This window comes from Anser anser, assembly GCF_964211835.1.
Source record: "Anser anser genome assembly, chromosome: 3".
NCBI lineage: Eukaryota > Metazoa > Chordata > Aves > Anseriformes > Anatidae > Anser > Anser anser.
Genome location: NC_139722.1, coordinates 119,399,354 through 119,420,581, shown reverse-complemented (window position 1 = coordinate 119,420,581; position 21,228 = coordinate 119,399,354). Strand labels below are relative to the sequence as shown.

The 21,228-nt window shown below is 39.5% G+C and overlaps 1 protein-coding gene across 5 annotated transcripts in view; it reads right to left on the bottom strand.

Moving 5' to 3' along the window:
• The window catches only part of LOC310896546 (uncharacterized protein), a 282,713-nt gene that overhangs the window by 190,521 nt on the left and 70,964 nt on the right, over positions 1 to 21,228 (bottom strand). The window contains exon 1 of one of the 5 annotated variants that reach the window (XR_014581583.1): positions 6,270 to 6,950. The exons of 1 other annotated variant lie outside the window; for it this stretch is intronic. The gene's annotated coding sequence lies outside the window, so the exon portion shown is untranslated. Of the gene's footprint in view, positions 1 to 6,269; positions 6,951 to 21,228 lie in introns of those variants that run through there. 3 more of the 5 variants (XR_014581584.1, XR_014581585.1, XR_014581586.1) reach the window with 3 other exon arrangements.

The following is a 21,228-nucleotide window of genomic DNA, read 5'->3' as shown; positions in this document are numbered from 1 at the left end:
ATGAAAGTCTTGGACAAGTAGTCCCTAGGAAAAGGTGTGTTTGCTTCACAGAAACAGAACAAGTAGGTTAGATTGCAAAGCAACCTTTCTTTCTGGCTACGACTGATAGAACTCATATGCATGCAAATGGAGGGGGAAAAAAACAACAACAAAAAACCTTTGACAAGCTGCATCAACCTGTTTATTTAGAACTCCACGTCTCCACAACCAGAGCAGCACTTCATTAGATAGCTTTGTTCTACAGAATTTCTTGGCCATGTAAGCTACAGCCACCCTATCATAGTGGCTTGCAAAGTAAATCACTTGTATGTAAAGTTTACGCAAACAAGAAAACCAAAACAATCCATCTCATTATTTTCCTCAACAAATTAGGTCAAATACAAACAAACAAAGATATCATGTATGTGCGGAGAACGCAGACTGAGGCTGGTTTCACAGAGGAGTGACCAACTCCAGTAAATTAAATGCCCAGGGCCTCAGAGACTTCATCTGGTCCTAATTTTCAATCGGCAGTAAAATGATATGTTTTTTTCACTTTCATTGTAGCTTGTTTTCATCTAGTTCATGTTCCAAGACGTCCTGTTTTTCAAGCTCTGATCTGTCACATTAAAAAAATTGACTTGAAAAATGTACAATAGCCGACAGAGTGGCACCGCTAGGGCAGTGGAGCTCCTGAACCACGTGAGCAACTAGACTCTCCTGCACTGCATTGTGGCCTCTCTAAAATATGCACAACACTTATGAACTGCAACACTTCTACAGATCTCTTCCAATACAATTCACTACCAGAAGAGAAGGAAAAAGTTGTCATCACCACTGAGCCTTCTCTCAACCACATAGCATTACCCCTCACCCTCCCCAGCACCAGCAGCCTACAGGAATCAATTCACTGAAGGGTTGGGGAGATGAGTCCATAAAAGCAATTAGAAGCATACAGTTGCGGTACCTCTTATGCCAACCAACGGATCACAGTAATTTGTGTAAGGATAGTTAGTCCTCTCCTATAACCAAGGATGACAAGCCAACATCCCAGACAAAACAATGATATAGCCATATGTGCAGAGAATGCAACTGTAGCACATGCTGAACTGCAGCTGCAAGGCTGAGCTTGATGTCAATTGCAAAGCCTCCCCAAAAAGGGGGACAAATAGATGACGATTGGGATATGCCGAGCTCCACGCTGCTTTGGGAACATTGTTGTCAGTGCCAGAGGGAGATAAAGTTATAGTCGCAGCACCATGTTTGAATGCAGCAGAGAAGTATTCCAAGGATCAATTTGTTAGCCATAAAATGAAACCACAGTTTTACTGGCCCCATCCAGCTTAAATTAGAACACTTCTAAAAGTTAACTCTGCAGATGTTTCCAAAGTACCCTATCTCTATGCAACAGGCCAGGCATGAAGACACTTACTTAAAAAATTGCATACCAATGTTTCCTGAGAGATCTGAACAATCTGTCCTGATCACCTGATTAATTCAACAATCTTCATTCAAATAGATATACACAAACCACATGCATGTATATTTCATATAAAAGAGTCTACTAAATTAAGTGAACATTATTCTCCTTCAGTTTTCCCACCTCCCCCTTGAAATAAAGGAGTCTTATTTCACATCCTCTGGTCTGAGAAAAATAAATAATTAAGAAAGCATCTTGCAGCCCCCCACTCAGACAGATTCCCAGGGTAGGATTGCTCAACCTCAGCATTCTCATTGCAGCTTTGCCTCCCACCCTATTTTTTATTTATTTTTTTACTTTAAGTCTTGCTGCCAAAATCTCTCTCATTGTCCCTCCATATATTCCTAGGTTTTTCTTCACTTGCAGAATCACATATCTGCAGCACTCTCAAGACCCTTCAAGGACCCCTCTTGGCTGTGTAAATCAGAAGGAAATTCTTATCCAATGGATGCCAATTCCAGCCTGTAACAGCAGAGAATTTCGCCTCTCCCTCAACCCTTCTATCCCCATGTTGATTCCATGAGCCTGTGCCTCTCTCTGCCTCTAGGGATTCACTATCAGGATACGAGATTTCCTCATTCACCACACATTTGATCCTACACATACTGAAGCTGACAGTGAAGTCTACAACTAACTCTGTTTCCAAGAATCATGTCCTGGTCCGTATATTCTGGCTACCCTTACACTCCTCACTATTGGAGTATGAAGAGCAAGATAAGCTCCAGAGGAGATGCTGGCACAGTTGTCCTTCCTTCCAGCTACCTATTAACAGGCACCACAAAAGAAAATAAAGCCCTGATACTTAGCACTAACAAAGTCTTTCTACAGACTGAGGATGTCAATGTTTTATGGAAATTCTCTCATCTAATGATATGCCCTTCCCTTTATCCATCTCCATGTGGACTTTCATGAAGACAATTAATTTTAAAGTGAGTTGGGCATTTACCAGCAGCCCTTTAAAATATCAGTTGATGCTTCATACTCTTTTGTCTCAGCTCCCATTGCCAGGAACATGTCATTCATTGTAATAGCGGTTAAAGAAACTAATCCTAGACGTTTTTATCTCTCTGGTTTTGAACCACATGTAGAAGATAAAAAAAAAATCAGAATGGTGTTACTTCAGTTTTCCCAAGAACTCACAACATCAGATTCAAAGAAAGAGGTGCCTTGTCTTTGATTGCGCTATGCTTAGTCATTTAGAAATACTTGCCTTAATTCTTTTTAGCAAGGGCTACCTTGTACATTGGCAGGCACATCTTCTTAAAGGTGTCAAGCTTTTTCTTTTAAAAAGGAATACAAGAAGAACCGCTTCATTTGTACCATATTCTTCCTCTAATGTACAATCAGATGGGTGAAAGACAGGGGGTGGGGAAGAATTCCACAACATAATCATTTGGCAGCTTATATTATTTTCTTTCAAAGAGCATTACAATACACTTCTCTCACTTGGGGAACTTCAAGAGAAGATAATTATTCTTGTCTGCCTTGTAATATATATTAAAAGTGTTCAAATGTGGCTTTTCAGGGAATTCTGCCAAATATTTTTAGGCACCAGACCCATCTTTACTTAATTTTATATTGCCTTCCTAGTCTATTATGAAATACCCTTCCATGCAGTTTGAATTTGGTAAAAAGGCTGAAGCATACTCGTTTATATTAAAAACAAAAATGCTTCTTTCCTTGAAATAGAGATCTTTAACTCCTAATGTAACAGCCATTCAGATGCGCTGTAATTAAAGGGTCTCTATAGAGCTTAACACACATCAGTGAGGCTTTACTGACAGAGAAAACAGAAGGGTTTTTTTTTTGAGGCAACATAACAAGAACAAAGTAGCTTTAAATACTTTTGTTTTATAACCACTTCATTAGTAGTATAACAGTAGCACCTTAAGACTCTGAAGAAGACCAGAGCCCCGCTTCATGACATTATAGAAGCTTCAAAAGATGCAAATCTTGAACCTACAAGTTCTGTCATCAACTACAGTAAAGTATTAAATTACACGGGGGGGGGGGGGGGGGGAAGTGTTATTTGAGGTAATAATCATCTCTTATTATTAAGAATAATATTTGTCACAAGGGATAAGATAAAACAAGGCAGTCGGCAAACCAATGTAGACAATTTGCTCCTGAGTTTACAATCTATGTAAGCAGGAATGCCAAGACTGGACATGGAGACAGAGCTCATTATACAAATGTAGGATATGTATAGGTGGAAGAAGGTAAGCTAAATAACAAGGAGGGATAAAACAGGTGTAGAGTGAATTTGAGGATATTATGCCCACAGACAGTACCACAAGGCAAACAAATAGTTCAGAGCTGGCAGCCACTGGACAAAGTGGGAAACTGCGACACAGAGACTTGCTCCAAGACACACAGCAGAGCAACTAGCTGTGAGAAGCCTTACAACCAGATTCTCACTTCAGCACCCACCCACTAACCTCTGGTGCTTCACTTTTGTAGGAAGTTCTAGGCTACCCTAATGCATCCCAGAGAGAAAGACCGGGCAACCCTCACCCTGAGCTTCAGAAGAGTCAGATGTGGTTTACACGGCAAGAGCAAGATCAGGGTAAAGCCCACAATATTCCCAGCAGTGTGCTTCCTGGACACTTAGTCTTCCCCACCACCACCTTCCTTTAAAAGGCAACATCAGAAACTAGATAATTAGCTCAACAGTCCATGTGAAATGTTGTATTTGTTTAAGCATTTATTTTGGCTTCCTAAAACAGGCTGGAATCCAGCTCTTGGGCTCAGCCCCACCTTAGTTATATTTGTCCTGTTATGCACAACAAACTTGGAGCCGCATCTAAATATGAAACACTTTGAAACCACATTAACACTATCTCTTTATCATTAATGCACACTAACTTCTTCCACTATTGCCCCGTAGGTTGATTGGTTGTCAGAGCTTCTTTTCAAGGGACGGTTTCTGAGAGTAGCAACACTGTTTTACTTTTCTTAGCTTTCCCTGATAACCAAAAGGAAGCCAGCCCAGAACTGCCTGATGAAAACTGAAACAGCTGAGTGGACTCCTCCTACCTCCTCTCTCGTGTTTTCATCTTTATGGTGGCAGGCTATTCTGTGCCAGACAAGCTAAGATTTCTTATATTCCTCAGTCACTCGGCTGTTCTTTCCCATAGATGTTCCAACAGCAGATTAACGTCAAGGTTTGCTGAGCCAAACACATGAATCCCCATGAAGACTTCAGTCGAGCAGAAACGCTGCTGGATAGACCTTTTTTTGCTGTTAAACTGAGAACTTGTAAACTGAACTTGGTCTCTTGTGTCAGTAAGGAGTAACTTGCAGCAGAGCCTAGTAACACGGGTGTATGGGAAGTCAAAAATCAGGTCCCTTAAATAGTGTCTGAAGAAACGCAGTTGCATGGGGAAGTGCAGTGTTCCCTCTTTAGCATGCAGCTGCGTGTGCCCTCCTCACAGTGGCAAAGCACTGGCTGAACAGATGCAGGGCCATGAACAACTGTGGCAGCCCCCTAGGCCTTCCCCCACCACAAGCACACCCACAGCCCCGTACATCTACCCAGAGGGTGAGCAGGGTGCACAAAAGAACCACCCAAACCCACAAGCTGGTGAGAAGCCTGCGGCACCCCAGAGCCTTCACATTGCCACGGCAAGAATCAGAGGTACCACACCTAGGGAAGCAACCGGGGCAGGCCTGCAAGATGCACGAAGCCTCACATCCCCTGAAGGGCAGGGCCAGCAGCAGGAAGGCCCAGGCAAGCATCATCATCTTCGGAGAGTGGACTCAAGGCTAGCAGGAGGGAATTAGCAGATCAGGGGAACACTCCCATCATCCCCAAACTCAGCAGCACCCACTGCCCCCAGTGGAAGTAAGACATTTGCATGTTCTTACCTCTGGGAGGGGCAGCTGCTCCCACTGAGCAGCTACCCTCATCCTTAATCCCTAACATGAGAAGGAAAACACATTCTTCAGTCCCTCCCTTAAAGCAATGCTAATCCCTTCTTTAAACACCTTTGTAAGTCCTTCACAGGCCCAGAATCTTCCTTTCTCATAGCGGCTACAGAGGAATAACACAAAGGGAGGAGAATGACTACTAAGAAGTGAAAATGCCAAGTTAAAAGAAAAAACAACACAGCAGAGCAGCATGCGCTTCTGAATAGAATTCCCTTCCTAGAGGACACAGGAATTCAGCACCCCTTCTCACCTATTGCATCCTTTTGCAACAAGACCCCAATTTGACCAGTAACATTTAAGCCATTTTTATCAAGGCTGTTTACCTGGAGTCACTTCGGGCACCACACTAGCACAACACTGTAGCAACACTGATTTCATCGGCCTGTCTTCAGAGCCTTGATGGATCTGCCCACAAAGTTCCTCTCAGAAGAACACAGATCCCACTAAGGAGCCAGCCACCCAAGGAGACCTTAGCTCCAGAAGGCCAGCCCAAGCCCAACATCTGTACTGTGAGCAACCCAAGTTTTGGAGAAGGCACAAAAGACCAGTTCCTTATGCTTAGAGCCCAAGCTGCTCTCAGCCTGATGATTAGCACTGCTTCAGGCTTACCCCACTCAGCCCTCCAGCCAGGGCCCACCACCCTACAATTTGTAGGCCCTACACAACAGGGAGAGGACATAACACAACACATACATGAAATAACCACTCCTCAACAACTCCAGACTGAACACATAGATGGCTTTGACTTCCTCCGTGGGTCAGAAAAAACGCTAGAATTTTCCATCTCTAGCAGCACATACGATCAGTGGTAACCCCACATAAATACATCTTAAAAAAAAATCAGTTTCTTAATAAAATATCAGACTGCAAGATTACTAACCTAACATAAGCCTCTTCTCAATACTAAATTTGATCCTAAACTTCAATCCAAACCTTCTCTTAGAAGAGCAACTCTGAAGGCACTTTCCAGGGAGAAGTCCCCTACAGGTGTACCTACTTAAAATGTCAGCAGCTCCAGGTGCTGTCACTCACCACTGACTGCCCTCCCCAGCAGCTCCTGACAACTCTTTCTTTGCCAGTTTAGGGTTTAATTCAGCCCAATGCATTTCTTGAAGATGGTAAACCAAAACTCCACTTGTGGAGAAGTTTGTGTCTCCAACCTTGGCCTGTGGGCAAAGCTAGAGTGCCCCTTGGATTCCACACAACTGGCACTGCTTTCCAGCTGTCGCTGCTGTGGTGACAAAAATTGGTAGATTTGGTGCTGTCTACAGAAAACAGGTGTTGGGACCTCCAAAACCACCACTGGGAGATCAGGGACTTACCGTCTTGTCCATTACTTGAACAGACTAACCTCAGTCTTCAGCAGTGTACATCTGCCTCCCATCCCATTCCAGGAAAACTGAGTAACAGTTTGAGGGAAAACTATATGTACAGCCATAAGTATACAGATCTACATCCCAAAATGAGAATACTCCTGATTTTCTTCAGGAAAAAGCTCGGTCTACCATCAAAGTAAAGGACACAGCCTTATCAGTAGATTCACAGCCTTATCAGCAGATGGAAGAGACTGAGAGGCTTTTTTTCCCCCATTAGGAGACACTAGTATCCTTTAACAGCTAAGCATGTGTGTTTGCATGATTGACAAGAATATGAATTATTTTTGTGATCAGAAAAAGGAAAAAGAACATCTAAGCCAATATAGCTCAAACTATGGAATACTAGTGTTTGCGTAGGCCCATAATCAGCCCACGAAAACACATGAAAGAGTAAAAATAATAAATTTGTTTTGTCTGTGCAGTTGTGCAGGGGATCTGTGAGATAGATCAAAGGTGCACAGTCATTTCTGTCCAAAAAGTTTGGAATCCAGGACTCCCAATAGTATTGTTTATGCTCATCATCTATCAGCAGCTTATGTTTCTTTAAAAAAATAAAAATCATTTTTTAAATAGTTTAAAATACTAAACTACAAACTTCTTAGAAGACATTATTAAAGAGCTAAAGGCGAATTGGATACCAATGTTTTGCAGTTTAAAGTGCTAGCACTTTATAAAGAGAAGCCTTTTGTTAGAGACAGGAAGTTTAGTTTATTGCCCGGTGTACACAGTTCACCCATTGCATTATTTTGGGCTATTTTCATTCCTCACTTAGTAAAGAGAAAATTCTAAGAACATTTCATTGCTTTTCTTTGTTTGATGAACAAGAAACGTTTGCAGTTTACTGACCACTGTATTGCTTTGCTACTTTTGACATGCAATTTCACTTCACATAGTTCCTCTGGAGGATTAAACATTTGTTCTTTATAAAAATGAATTGTTTCTGCCTCAATTCATTTTAAATCCATTGCTTACCCTCATCTTTCATTACTTCACAGAAAGAATTCTTAAATACAAAACTACAGAAAAGAAAAAAATAAAAATAAAAAAAAACAATCTCACACCCTTTTTTCTTTTTTCGTGAGCAAAACTTCAGGCTCAGAAGCTAACAAGAGGGGCACACTGCAAACTCTTCTCCTCTTAGCAGTCTGCCTAGATCTTTTTCAGTCAGACATAATCTGAGGCAGCGCAATAACAACACCCCTATGGTACATTACCATTACTTAATAGTGTGTTTGCTTTTCTGAAGGGCATTCATTTTTGTCAAAATAGATACTACACTATTTACCTGTACAACAGGGTTCTATGCAGGTGAAATTATAAAGCAAAGAGCTAGAATACATGCCCATCCGTTTACTCTTTTACTTTTCCACGATTCACAAGGTTATCGTGAAGTTTTTATATCATTCTTGCCTGATAGAAAAAAAAAAGAAAAAAAAAAAGAAAAAAAAAGATTCCTCATAAAAGGCTTGGTTTCTAAAAAATGCTGAGCATTTAAACATTTATTAGAAACAGTTTTAGTTCCTCATTAATCTGAAGATGAAGTATTATTGATTTACAATGAGCAATTTATCCGATATCCATCAGCAGCATATAAAAACAGAGTCTGAGAATTAAAAAATGGGTGATGCCTTTTTGGCAGCAACTTGCTGTGTCCTGCCAATGGCATAACCTGTCCAGCTGGATGGGAAACAGCCCTGCTCTTTCTGTGTGTTCTGCATGCTTGACTGTATATGTCCCACAGATCATATACTAACCTACATTTATTTTTATATTACAGGATCAGCAAGTATATATTAGATCAAGGCTTTGGGGACTTTACATATTGCTTAACCTCAGTCACTCAGGCTCTTAGTCACTCCAGCGATGAGCATGGTAAAAATAGATAAATTACACAGATAGATTGACAGAGAGACATATACATATCTGCGCACATAGACATATATATCCCTAGGGCCTGATGGAACTCTTCCAGTTGACTACAGTGAGCTCTGGACCAGGCCCAACATTATTATAAGATACAGACTAACTGCCTCTGATCTTTGAAACCAGTTTTTAAAGGCTAATGCAGGGGGTGAGTCTCCATTCTGTGATCCTGGTTTTCCACCAGTGTAACTCCATTGGCTTTAGCGGCATGTAAAACCGATGTAATGAAGTGGAGAACTGTGCTCACATTATGTTTTTTAAGTAGCTGATTAGCCTGCATATTACACCCTTTTTAGTGAGTTGGCATCTGTGCAAAGGACTCTAAGGACCTAATTCACCGAAGCTGATATGACTCTTCCCACTGGCTTTGGGTCGGAGCCCTAAATTATTCTGAAAATTCTGGGGAGACAATGTCATAGAGGTACATTAAAGGTAAAAGGGTGTTAATGAAAGTCTCTTGAGGAGGGCATGGCTTTTATTAGATTGGAGGAGCTTTCCACAAGTGAAAAATGTTTAAAAAACACACACATTAAAGTGTGCCAAATGTTCCTGAATGTTAGTTTTTCTTCCTTGTTACCATTAAAAAAGGAACCAAACACGACCAAATTTCAGGATGGGGGAAATATATGTGTGTGTGTATATATATATATATATATATATATATATATTCCAGCCTAAATAGATTTGTTTACGATTTATAACATGGAGAAAGTGTATGGGGTGGTGATGGAAGGCAGGGGACAGACAGACTAGGAAAAGAAACATGCCTGTGCCGCCCCCACCTGCGTTGCTGGCTTCGTGGCCCTCAGGGTGAGTTGCCTGCCAGTGCTGCTTGATCTTAACTCTTCTCCCTCACTCCTTTCACGGTTGCCTCCCTCGCTGCGTGCCGGAGTCGCATCTCTCAGCCTCTAGGGCTGCACCTGCTTGGTGCCTGTGCTGCCATTGGCCATGCATGCCTCTCCTGGCTGCCTCCTGTCACACCCAGCCCTTCTGCACGCCCCAGCTTCCCACACACATGCACTTAATGAGGAGGTAGGGTTATTGCTTTCATAACATTTTTCCCACAATGACATTTATTCGCTCAGGCAGGATTTAGTGTAATTGTGCCAGTTCCTTGAGTCCTGCCTCGGACCAGGTTTGCTCAACACTGTTAATAACAAAACCAGGTGATTTGTTCCAGAAAAGACTACTGGAACCACAGTTATCAAGGCCTGGGAACTGCAAAGGTATCAGTGATTGGGCTCAAAACCCAGCATCTCTGCAATTTCATACCACCTCTTTGTCCTCCGAGTTCTGCAGAATGGAAATTAGCAAGTCATTTTCCCCACAGAAGAATTACAGGAGCAAAAGCATCAAAGACAGGGAGATGACCGATTCTCAGGTCTACACAAGCACCTGAAACACAGCTAAAATGCAAAACAGCATAACTAACAATTTTCTGAAATTATGCCAGTCCTTGGCCTGTACTTAGAACTGAATCCTTCAAAAATAGATAGGCCAAGTTCAATTTATCCAATATGTTAGTATATATGCAGAAACCAAGGGGAAACTATGGATTTCAAACAGGATATACCCAGCGCCTGTAAAACATAAAATACTACTGCTCCATCCATTGCAATGCTGATTCTTCTTGTGACTGTTTCTTTGGTTTCTGTTCAGCAGCACCCAAACACCAAATTTTCTTTGCCCGTGAGCATACTGCACGAGGAGGTGGCAGGCAGCATTCAGAGGCATACCCTGGCTAGCCATTTTAGGGGCCTCTAACAGCTAATCATCAGCACAGGCTGCTCTGGATAATACCTGGGATGATCTAACCTAGAGCAGTAGAGATGCCAAAGTACATTTTGATCCCCTGTCCTTCGCTGCTCTTTGTATTGGAAATTAAAGCTAGCTCAAATCACTGCAGTTGCTAAAATCCTATTCCTCATATTCCTACTTTCCTCCTCAAAGCTGGCTATTTTCACTGAAAAAAAAAAAAAGTTTTGTTTTGTTTTTCATTTAATTTTTCCTATTACTTTTATTTTGGTGACCTTAATTCCTGCACTAAAAAATGATAAGCAAACAACATGCCAATCGACACGTTATTTTTCTTACAAGGGATTATGAGTATTAATCTACTGTTCAATTATCATAACGCAATAATGGGTAAATATTTAATATTTGAACTTGATGATTTTGAGGGGAGATGAATAGAAGGAATAACTACTCTCAATTTTTTAATTATTTTTCCCAGAACATTTTTCAGATTTGCCAGAGGAAACTATTCTTGAAATTACATGCTCCAGTCCAGAAATGCCAAAATATTTCATTTAGACATTCTGTAATGAAACTTTATGTATTTTCATTTCAAAATACTACCTTTTGTTTCAAAATATCCTTGCAACAGAAAGAAAGTGGAGAGTAAAGTCATACTGTAATCCAAAATATATATTCTATTTCATGCCAAAATATGGATGTAATCTGGGAGGTTCACATTTCCTTGAAAGAGAAAGAAAGTGGCTGCTTTAGTTCTTGCTCAAGCAAATTATTTTCTAATTGTTTGCTTTGGTTAGCAAAGCACAAAGAAGAAAAGCATTGATTCATCCACCTCTTCAAAAAATATTTTTTGTTACACATCATGACTACAAGATGTCATATCCCCAGAAAGCAATGATATCAATGCAGGAATCTTATGATTTCAAGGACTGAAGAGGGCCTTTGGTTCCACTCTGACTGGTGTAAGAAAGGAAAGCAAATCCACTCTAATTTTATAGAAGACAGAAAGGCAACTTTGCTGAGAAGTTTTGTGGGATTCTAACTCTTTGCAAAATCCTTAATGTCTTTTCTTTGCAAGACTGAATGGTCACCATATGCCCGGATCTTCTTCCATCTCCTCCAAAAGGAAAGCAAATCACAGAAGAATCATGCACAAATCATGCACAATACAGTCTGCTCAGCCACTTCAGAAAAGTACTCAGGATAATCTCCTGATAGCTGTGGACCTCTCACAGGTACAGTGAGTGAACTGCACACAATAGACCCGTTCTGACCACATGTATTTAATGGGTATTCTTTCTTACGTAGAGGTAATAAAAGCAAATTAATAATTGTTTCTATCACTAACAGTCAATGCTTGTTTTATATCACCAATGCCATCTAAATCGTTGACCACACACCTATTTGTTAAATGGAGATACAGTTATGGATGAAGAATTTCACCGTTTTCTGTTATTTTATTGGACTTTGTTTTATTTATATAAGAAAATAATCCACTTAATATCAAAATATTTAACAAAATTCTCCACGTTTCTCAAACTGATGTGCTAAAAATCAGAAAAAATCTACAAATTCAAAGCAGGTGCAAAAAGCTTGGTTATATTTAAAAATTTTCTTGATAAATCTCTGGAGTGCAAAACTCTGGAGGTTTTTCGTGAAGAAAAGAAAACCAAAATGTCCAAGAAATAGTTGTTGATAGCCACTCAGGTTTGCGATTTCAGAATTCTCTGCAATAACTTTAGGAAATTTACCTTAATGAAGAAAATCCTATAAAAGCCCTTCAATATCAACTTTCAAGTCCTTCTTCTTTTAGAAGGTATGTCACTCTTTAAATGATAAAAGCAAGGAAGAACTGTGCTTAACTGTACCAGTAAAGTGCAAAGAAATGGGTCATTGAATACCTCATACTTATGATTTTGTATTACTTTGAATCGACTGCTGCTATTACTCACTCCCCCAACAATAAAATTGCATCATAGGCTTTGAAGACAAGATGAAGGAATTTATCATTGAAAAGGTGAGTCTGAAACAGTGCCAGCCCTCATGGAAATTTCTTGACTTCAAGTTATACATACCATAACATGTCTCGACCATGCCACAGACAACTTTCCCCGTAACACAAACATCTAATCAGCGTCACCGGATTCTGTGACTTACGTCAATGCGACTACTTGTATGAATGCACATTACTCATGAATAAGGGACTGAGACTTCAGTCAGGTCAGTGTTTGGAAACCTTGTTGATGCAAGGCACAATATGGAAGTGAAGCCATTAAAAAGTCAGCAGTGGGCTATGCTTATCCCGCTGGTATTTGAAGTGTTATTGGGATGGGCAGGAGAGGGGACAAAATTTTCCAGTTAGGGTGGGAAGGAAACACATTGTTTCTGGTACAGCTGTGTTTCAACTCTGAAAATGCTGGGGTTTCTTGAACATGACCCCTGAACCATGCTGCTGCAGCAGGATGAAGATTAATGCAGTGCAATATTTTAACTGGCCATGATAATTACAAAGCAGGCCCAGAGGTCAGTTAGGCTATTTTCACAAAAAAAGGATTATGCATTTTTCTAGTGGATCCAAGGTTTGCAATCCAATTATTACTATTAAAATTATTATTAAGCTTGAACCTGTAGGAAAAAACGGGAATCTCTAGCATTTCTACAGGAGTTTTCAAATCAGAATGAAAAACTCGCTGAAAGAAATCTGTTGCACAGCTATGTACTGGTCTGTCAGTTCAGAACTGATGGAAAGTTTCATTTTCATCTCTGGAATTAGCCCATCATCCTTGTTTTTGAATGCTGCACTTTGCAGTGGTACTACACCACTTCACATGTATATGGTTTAGGGAGTCTAGTGCTTCCTTTGCTTCTAAACAATGTGCTCTCCTACCCTGAGCCCTGCTAGAACTCCTTTCCCATGAGTCAGTAATCTCTGTAGGCAAAGCAGAATTAAACTATGAGAAATATGTATTTATTAACATAGAAATGTTTCTAATATAATTTTACTACTTTTTGAAAATTCTTAAACAGAGAGCACCAGCATTTCTAAAACAAAATTTTTTAAGCATTTGAAACAAAGATTTGGTATAATATTTCTATCAACTTCTATTTTATTAAAAAGTAATTAGAAGGATTTTAAAAGTGTATTCAAATTGTAAATCATATCTTTAAATTAATTGTATAAACCATAACAGGCTTCTTTTTACTTCCAAATGGGAGCTGATTTAGTTTTTTTAAACTTCAAAATTGCTAAAAGACATAAGATTTCTTTTTTGGCTTGGACATGGATACGCTGCATTTCCATATTAGGGGTATGCCGTATATTTAAGTATATACACTTCTCTCATTTCATAAGCTATTTCTAAAGAGCAATATAATCTTAAAAGGCATTTCATACTTCTTTTTTATGCACATTGTAGCTGTCCTACTAATTCCATCTTCCACCATAACATATAAAAAGGAATTCTGTAATGGACTCATCTTAAGGCAAACAGATAAAAAACTCCAGTTATCCTAATATTAAATCTTGCTTAATCCTTGACCACTGAAATATAATCAGAAAAGAAGATGGAAACTATTTACATATTGAATGAAGCAAAATAATATCCTCTACTATTTTGTTTTTATTTGAATGGAGTAACCTGGAGTTCTTTTAATCAATATTATTATTTCGTGGTAGTATCCAAAGTGTATTGGGCACTGTGTAACATAAGGATATAGAATCTGCACTGCTACTCTTACCTAGCTTCCTCTTTCTGTCTGTTAGCTCATTCCTTTCTCATAGGGATAGCCAGAGAAGTGGTTCTTGAGCAGGATTCAGCAGCTGTTGCCTCTAGATTCGGGTGCATGTTTGCATTCCCTTCCAATTACATTTTCAACTGAGACACTGAGTGACCCAGTTCGCTTTCGATGTTCTCAGTGGGTCTGCCAGAATATTTCCACTCTCCCACATTCATCTGAAATTCCCAAAAGACTCTCAAAATTTGAGGCATGGCAGCAGCTGATCCCTGCCTGCCCACCATCAGGGACAGGGCTGGCAGCAGCACTGCAAGCCCTCTGCCCCTGCAATGTCTTCTCCTCTGCCCGTTGAGGAACCAACGTGCCATGGGACAAACAGGGGCAGTAAAGTGCCTTATGACATTCTCCATGAGGAGCAAGGGGCTGCTCCCCCTATCACATTTCTGGGTTTGGGTTGTTATTAAGAATGAACAGTTCTAGGCCTGAAAGCCAAGCAGTTTATATACTGGTCACTATACCATCTAACTATTTTGTTTTCTGTCTAACATAATACATAAGGTGCCGTAACTTGTTATTTTTGCATTTAGTCATTTTCTGCCCGTTTAGACTAATATTACAGGCATCATAAATTTTACATAACTGTTAAAAGCACCTTTGCTTTACTTCAAATATTCTGAATAAAACTGTATGTCTCAGAAAGGCAATTTTCTCTTGAACTTGAGATTTTTTTTTCTTTCTGCAACATCAACGAGTTACTTTACAAATGGAACAGACTAACCACCTTCCTGTTTGGCAGTGACTCGTAATCTATAGAATTTTACACTGTGGAAAACACCCTTTGTTTAGAAGACTGTTCATATGCAAGCAAAAATTATAAGATTTGTCTATAAGGTGCTTTTTAAATCTTAGACTATCTACTCATCCATTATGCAATTAGGATAAGCAGCAAATATTTGCAGCTTTGAACAAGCATCTAGGGAGTAGTCATTACAACTGGCTAAATTACCTCAAATTGATTAGCAATCAATTAACCTGAGGGAAAATTATCTAGAATAGACTAGCGGAAGAGGAAGAATGAACTCCCTAACGGCCCAAAGTGGTACAGTACTTAACAGTCACAATCCTTCAGGAAAACAATGGGAATTAGACCTTCCCAGCCTGCTGAAGTCTATTCAGCACTCAACCTCTTATAGAACTGGACCTTTAACTCTTTTAAAATCCCTGTAAGAATTTCAGATATTCTGATACAGACATTGTTTTAAAAGATGAGTCAGTTCTTCTGTATGAGTTGCTAATAATAAAGACGACAGGTTTCTGAGTCATGTATATGCAATAATGTTCTTTACCGGAAACATAGCATTGATATATGCAGATAAAACTAGATATAACTGCAGACAAATGATAGCATGTGATGGTACAAAGGCTTCATTGGCAAGGGCTTGAGAAAGCTGAATTGTTCACGGTTAGTGAATTATGCAAAATGTCCTCAAGGAGTGATGATGCTAAATATTTCAGAAAAATTGTTACACTCTTAAATCAGACCCTTACTTTTTCCTTAACCTCTGCTTCTTAAGGCAAGTGCATGCTTAACTTGACAGGTAAGCAATGAAATTCAAACACTTCATTTTAATGTTCACCCTCCTACCATAATTGCATGGCTTGTTCTTGAACATTCACTATTTCTGAAAACTCCTGGAGAGACACCAACAGATTTCTTATTTCTAAAAATTAAAAGAAAGTTTTGGGAATACCGATGCAATTGGTGGCTGAAATAAGAATGGATAATCCCATGAACCACAAGTGCTCTTTGGATGAAAAGGAATTGAAAAGTGCAGAATTGTCCCTGAAGTCAGTTGGAAAACTGAGTGCGCTCGGTGCTTCTGAAAATCTCACAACCTGATTTGCAACACTGCAAATCAAACACTTGCCAAAAACCTTTTTATAGAGTTGCTGAGGATCAAGAATAAACACAGCTATATTGTAAGGTGGGTTCCAATTAAATGCAATCAATTTGATTAGTTTATGTCTTAACCTCACCAGCATTTTACCATCAGTTTTTATGTTCTGCAGATTCTAGATGCTGATAGGTCGTCTCAATTCCCCATTTTTTCCATTACCAACGTTTCATTATGCACATTAAGCATGTTTCCATTTGCCTGAGGTACACCAGGGGCAGGGAAGCATTTTTCAAAGATAACTCATTTAATATTAAATGTCAAAATATTACTCACTTCTTTAGCAAGATCATGCAGCTGCAACCTGGAGAATTAATTTGGGATGGTGTCTCTGTGGAGTTCAGGGCGTTGGTCTAAGCATACCTTTTGCTAAACAAAAAATCATTGACTGTATGGAACTAACTAAAGAGTAATAATGAACAGCTAAACATATAAAGGAAGTGTTTTTTTAAGCCAGAAACACTGTGATTAATTATGGATAAAACAATGAGGGGAACTTCTCATTGCATAAGGTAATGAAATAAAGTCAATTAGCATGATAACAAAAAAGCGGTAATGACTTCAGGCTTTGTTTTGAAGATTATCACCACAGCATTTCACTTCTGCACAAGCAATCAAGAACACATTGAAGAAAAGAAGCATGAGCACTCCACACTTTACCAGCAGCAGATTAATGTAGGAGGAAAAAAGTAGGCTGTTTATACATCACCTGCTTCCCTGTGTTTCACTGGGGACAAATCCTCACTTACATTCATGTAAACCAGGTTAGATCCAGCCCGTAAATGACATGACCAAGAATCTGTGTCAATTGAGTGAACTGCCACCTGATCCTCCACATCTCAGCTCTTAGAGTTAGCCACAAAGCCTTCCTCTTCATGGCAAAAATTAAATTATACCCTGAATTCCAAGCAGAGGTGTTTCCCGTTGCCTGCACAGATAATTGTTACAGGACCAACTGACACTGTCCGTCACTGAACTGTACTTTTGTAAAAAGACTACAATACAAGATGACAACAGATCAGTCCTCCTGTGGATTTCACTATTTATGTTGCTATTTGTGGGTTCAGGCTTGAGTGTTGTGGTTTTTATTTCTAAGTTCTTCATTGTCTATTTAGCCGATTCCTTTCTTCTATGTAGTATCAAACCAGGAAACAAATCTTTTTCTTTTTTTCTTTTCTCTCTTTTTTTTTTTTTTTTGAATCATACTGTTTTAGAGGCCTTCTATGCACAAAAGCCATTCCAGAAAAGAGGCTGAGTGTGAATTTAAAATAGAATACCCATTGCTGAATAAAACCATATGGAGATACTTTGATTTTGTAATAATATTGTCCAAACTGATCAGTCAGATACAGTAACTGTGCTTCCAATTTACATCCTTTCTTATCTTGAAAACTGTCACAAGTCCTTAAACCCAAACTGCACAAACTCTCACAATGCAGTGTGTGGGTACACCTAGCACAATGGCATTGCAGTAGGCAAAACACTGTCACCTTGCAGACTCCCTCCTTCGTTACAAAAGCCGTAGGAAGGAAGGAAGGAAGGAAGGAAGGAGGGAAGGAAGGAAGGAAGGAAGGAAGGAAGGAAGGAAGGAAGGAAGGAAGGAAGGAAGGAAGGAAGGAAGGAAGGAAGGAAGGAAGGAAGGAAGGAAGGAAGGGAGGAAGGAAGGAAGGAAGGAAGGAAGGAAGGAAGGAAGGGAGGAAGGAAGGGAGGGAGGGAGGGAGGGAGGGAGGGAGGGAGGAAGGGAGGGAGGAAGGAAAGAAAGGAAGGAAGGAAGGAAGGAAGGAAGGAAGGAAGGAAGGAAGGAAGGAAGGAAGGAAGGAAGGAAGGAAGGAAGGAAGGAAGGAAGGAAAGAAAGAAAGGAAGGAAGGAAGGAAGAGAGAGAGAGAGAAGAAGAAAAAAAAGCAAATGAAGAGGATTTTGAGTTATCCCATGTTTCTTAAAAATGGCATTTGAACATGATAATGGCAACCTGTTTGCTTATAAAACAAGCCAAGGCCAAAGTACTCTTTAAAATGATAAGCCAATCCATGAGCCTAGGAACAATTTCAGTCCCTCAGTTTAGCTCTGTTATTTAGAAAAACTGTTTAAGTTAGCTAGACTTATTCAAAGGACCTACAGTTTCGTCCTGAAATCCAAGCCTTGCAGTATGGCCTTTTGAAATGCTCTTCTGATAAGTCCTCCCACTCTTTTCCTGCAAGTGTCTTCTGCCATATCATCTTTCTGCTGAAAAGGAAACAACCCTTTCTTTAACCCCATGATTTTCTCTCAGGACCTTTATTTTGAAAATTGCTGCCTCTGAGCCATCAGGTAATTCTTGATGCCCCAAAACATCCTTTAACATGTTCTTTTGGGTTCCCATGCATTTTCTTTTTCTTTGACCCTATGCCTGTAAAGGAAAATAAACACCTCAAGAATGCTCTTGAGGTTTGCTCTACAGCTCCCCTCTAGCGTTGGCCGTATGCCAGGCTTCTAGGTGGGGCCTTATAACCCCAGGATGAACTAAGATAAATTTGTAGCACAAGCAAGAAGTTGGCAATGCAATATTTGCTGCCATTTCAAAAAATGGCAAACAAGAAAAGATGGCTTTCTGATGGGTGTATGCAAATCCAAGATTTGAAACTATACCTAAGAACTGCCTCATGCTAGTTGCTATAACCAACACAGTCCTACCTGTCAAGGTACTTGACAGCATGGTGATGGGTAGAATATAAATACATTGCATTTCGTATAAAAATGATAACCTTTGGGGTGCGCTTCACGGACATCATCCATGGTGGCACAGCCACCCAGATACAGGAAATGACTTTCCTGTTTCTGACAAATCTTTCCTTCACCATGATTTGGCTCCCACATACATGGTTAGTAAATGCTCCAAGCCATAAAAATTTAGCTTCTTAGCAAAAATGTTCAATTTCCAGAGAATCCTTTTCCCTAGTACACAGTAATGATGAAATATAGAGAGCCCTGTAGTTCCTATATAAAGACTGGGAAATGAAACAAAGCAAGAACAGGACTGCTCTTAACCCAGCGGAAATATTTCAACACTTGCCTTTCCATTGGCCAAGTGGCAATGTTTTCATCTATGTCCAATCCACACAGATGCTTGTATAGGAACTGATGTCAAAATCCCTTAAACTGAGGTGTATCTGTTAACATTACTAATGGAATTAACATAGTTTGAGGACCCTCAAGGACAGGTGCATGGAGAGGGTGTTTGGTCTAAAGGACTGGCTGAAAAGCTGTGTGTATATAATCAGCCCATCTCTCCAGACAAGAGCTACATTTCCTAAAAGCCAGCACAATCCAAACAGAGCCTCACTTTGAACTGGTTCAGTTCTTCTCTGTACTGATCTCTCACACAGTTTTGCAGGTCATGCATGGTATTGGGAACATGTAGCGTTACTTTGTCCTGGCTGGTTCCAGCACTGCCAGGTAGCTGTTCATGCTGGCACTGCGCGGCTAGCTGACAAGGAGTATCACCACGCCCTATAAAGTACATTACACAGTGCAATGATTATGCACGTTAAAGAAAGAATTATTGCTGCAGGAAAAAATAAGCCTTCATTATAGATAAGCAAATAAATTCATACTAATGTCTGTCTATTTAAACTTTAAAATTGTATTTATTTCAAAATTATAATGAATGTTTCTCATGAGGATTTCAAAATTTATAAATTTCTCCAACAGTTGTTTATAAATATCCAGTATTTCATTTTCAACATTCACTAACTGGTAATGACAAAAATTAGCTGGGATAGTGCCTGTTTCCAGTGTGAATAATTTAGGAGCAGCTAAGCCACCTTATAAGATTTGACCCAATCTGCTTGGCTTCATATCCTATCTCTTACAGTGGTCAGTGCCAGATCTCCCTGAGGAATCAATAAGGCTTCAGTTGCTGCAACATGTAGTAATTTAATTCCCACAGTGTCTCTTCCTTGTCTTTACAGTCAAGTATTGCCTTGAGCCTGGAAGTTCAGAATTCCCTCTCTAATTTTGTCATGATCAACTCTAATTCTAGAGATGCTTTTTATCCGTATTTGTTGGATTTCTGTTCAAAATGTTTAGTTTAAAATTTGCTATTGATAAATATTTTCCCTGGTAGTCCCTTGGCATTAAATGCTGTCAGAATCCAAACATAAATGAATTGTGAATAATACTCAACAGAAAACAAGTTTCACACATGCAAAGTAGTTCTTTAAGAATTTCTCTTTCCCTCTTTTTTTACTGATTGGCTAAGAATTCTTTTTCCTTTATCTGGCTTTGTAACTGATATGTTTCACCATTTGACACTTCGTGGCAAAGCAGACTATTGTATTTTGACAAGGTGGCTCCACTGAGAATTTAGACTTTAAATAATAGGATTTTATTCCAGCCACCATTATTTTATAATCAAGAATTAGCATGAGTTTCACCAATTCATTGCTGTACACACCTTCATAAAGACTTTTGCTTGATTAAAGAACATGTGGTTTGGCCTGAAGTGGTGTGATACTCTGATTATGTTTTCTGTCAAGCGTTACAGAAGGCTCTTCTAATATAATAGGTATTGCAGTCACAAAGATTAATAACTTAACATGATAAAGCAATTACTGGAATAAAAGTATAAGCTCTGCATCTACTATGTCTTAATAAAGCCTCAGCATTCAAAGTAGAAAATTACTAAATTATCTTTGAAATTATACTATACAAATCACAGTAGTTTATTGCCCCACAAAATTGTAGTGGAGGGGTAAGTCTTCTTTTTTAACAGATTTAAGAAAATTCTGACATTTCTAATCCTCTTAATTAAAACTCTGCTCTCATGACTCATTTATGTCACTTTAAAATGTAGACATTTATCAGGCTAGGTTGTGGGTGTGTGCTGATACCATGATTTACTCTCGATTGCTGGCCAGACTTATCAGTTAAAACAATTTAAAACACATGGGATTTTTTTTTCTCAACCACAGACTAACAGGCAAAAGCGAAATGGATTTAACCCCTACAGTTTGAGAGTTGCGTGGGATTTAGCCACACAGCTCTCATTAAAGTCAACAGAAGTTCAAATCCTTGGGTGTGGTATGGCAACCTTCCACGTAGCTCTCACAAAGCTGGA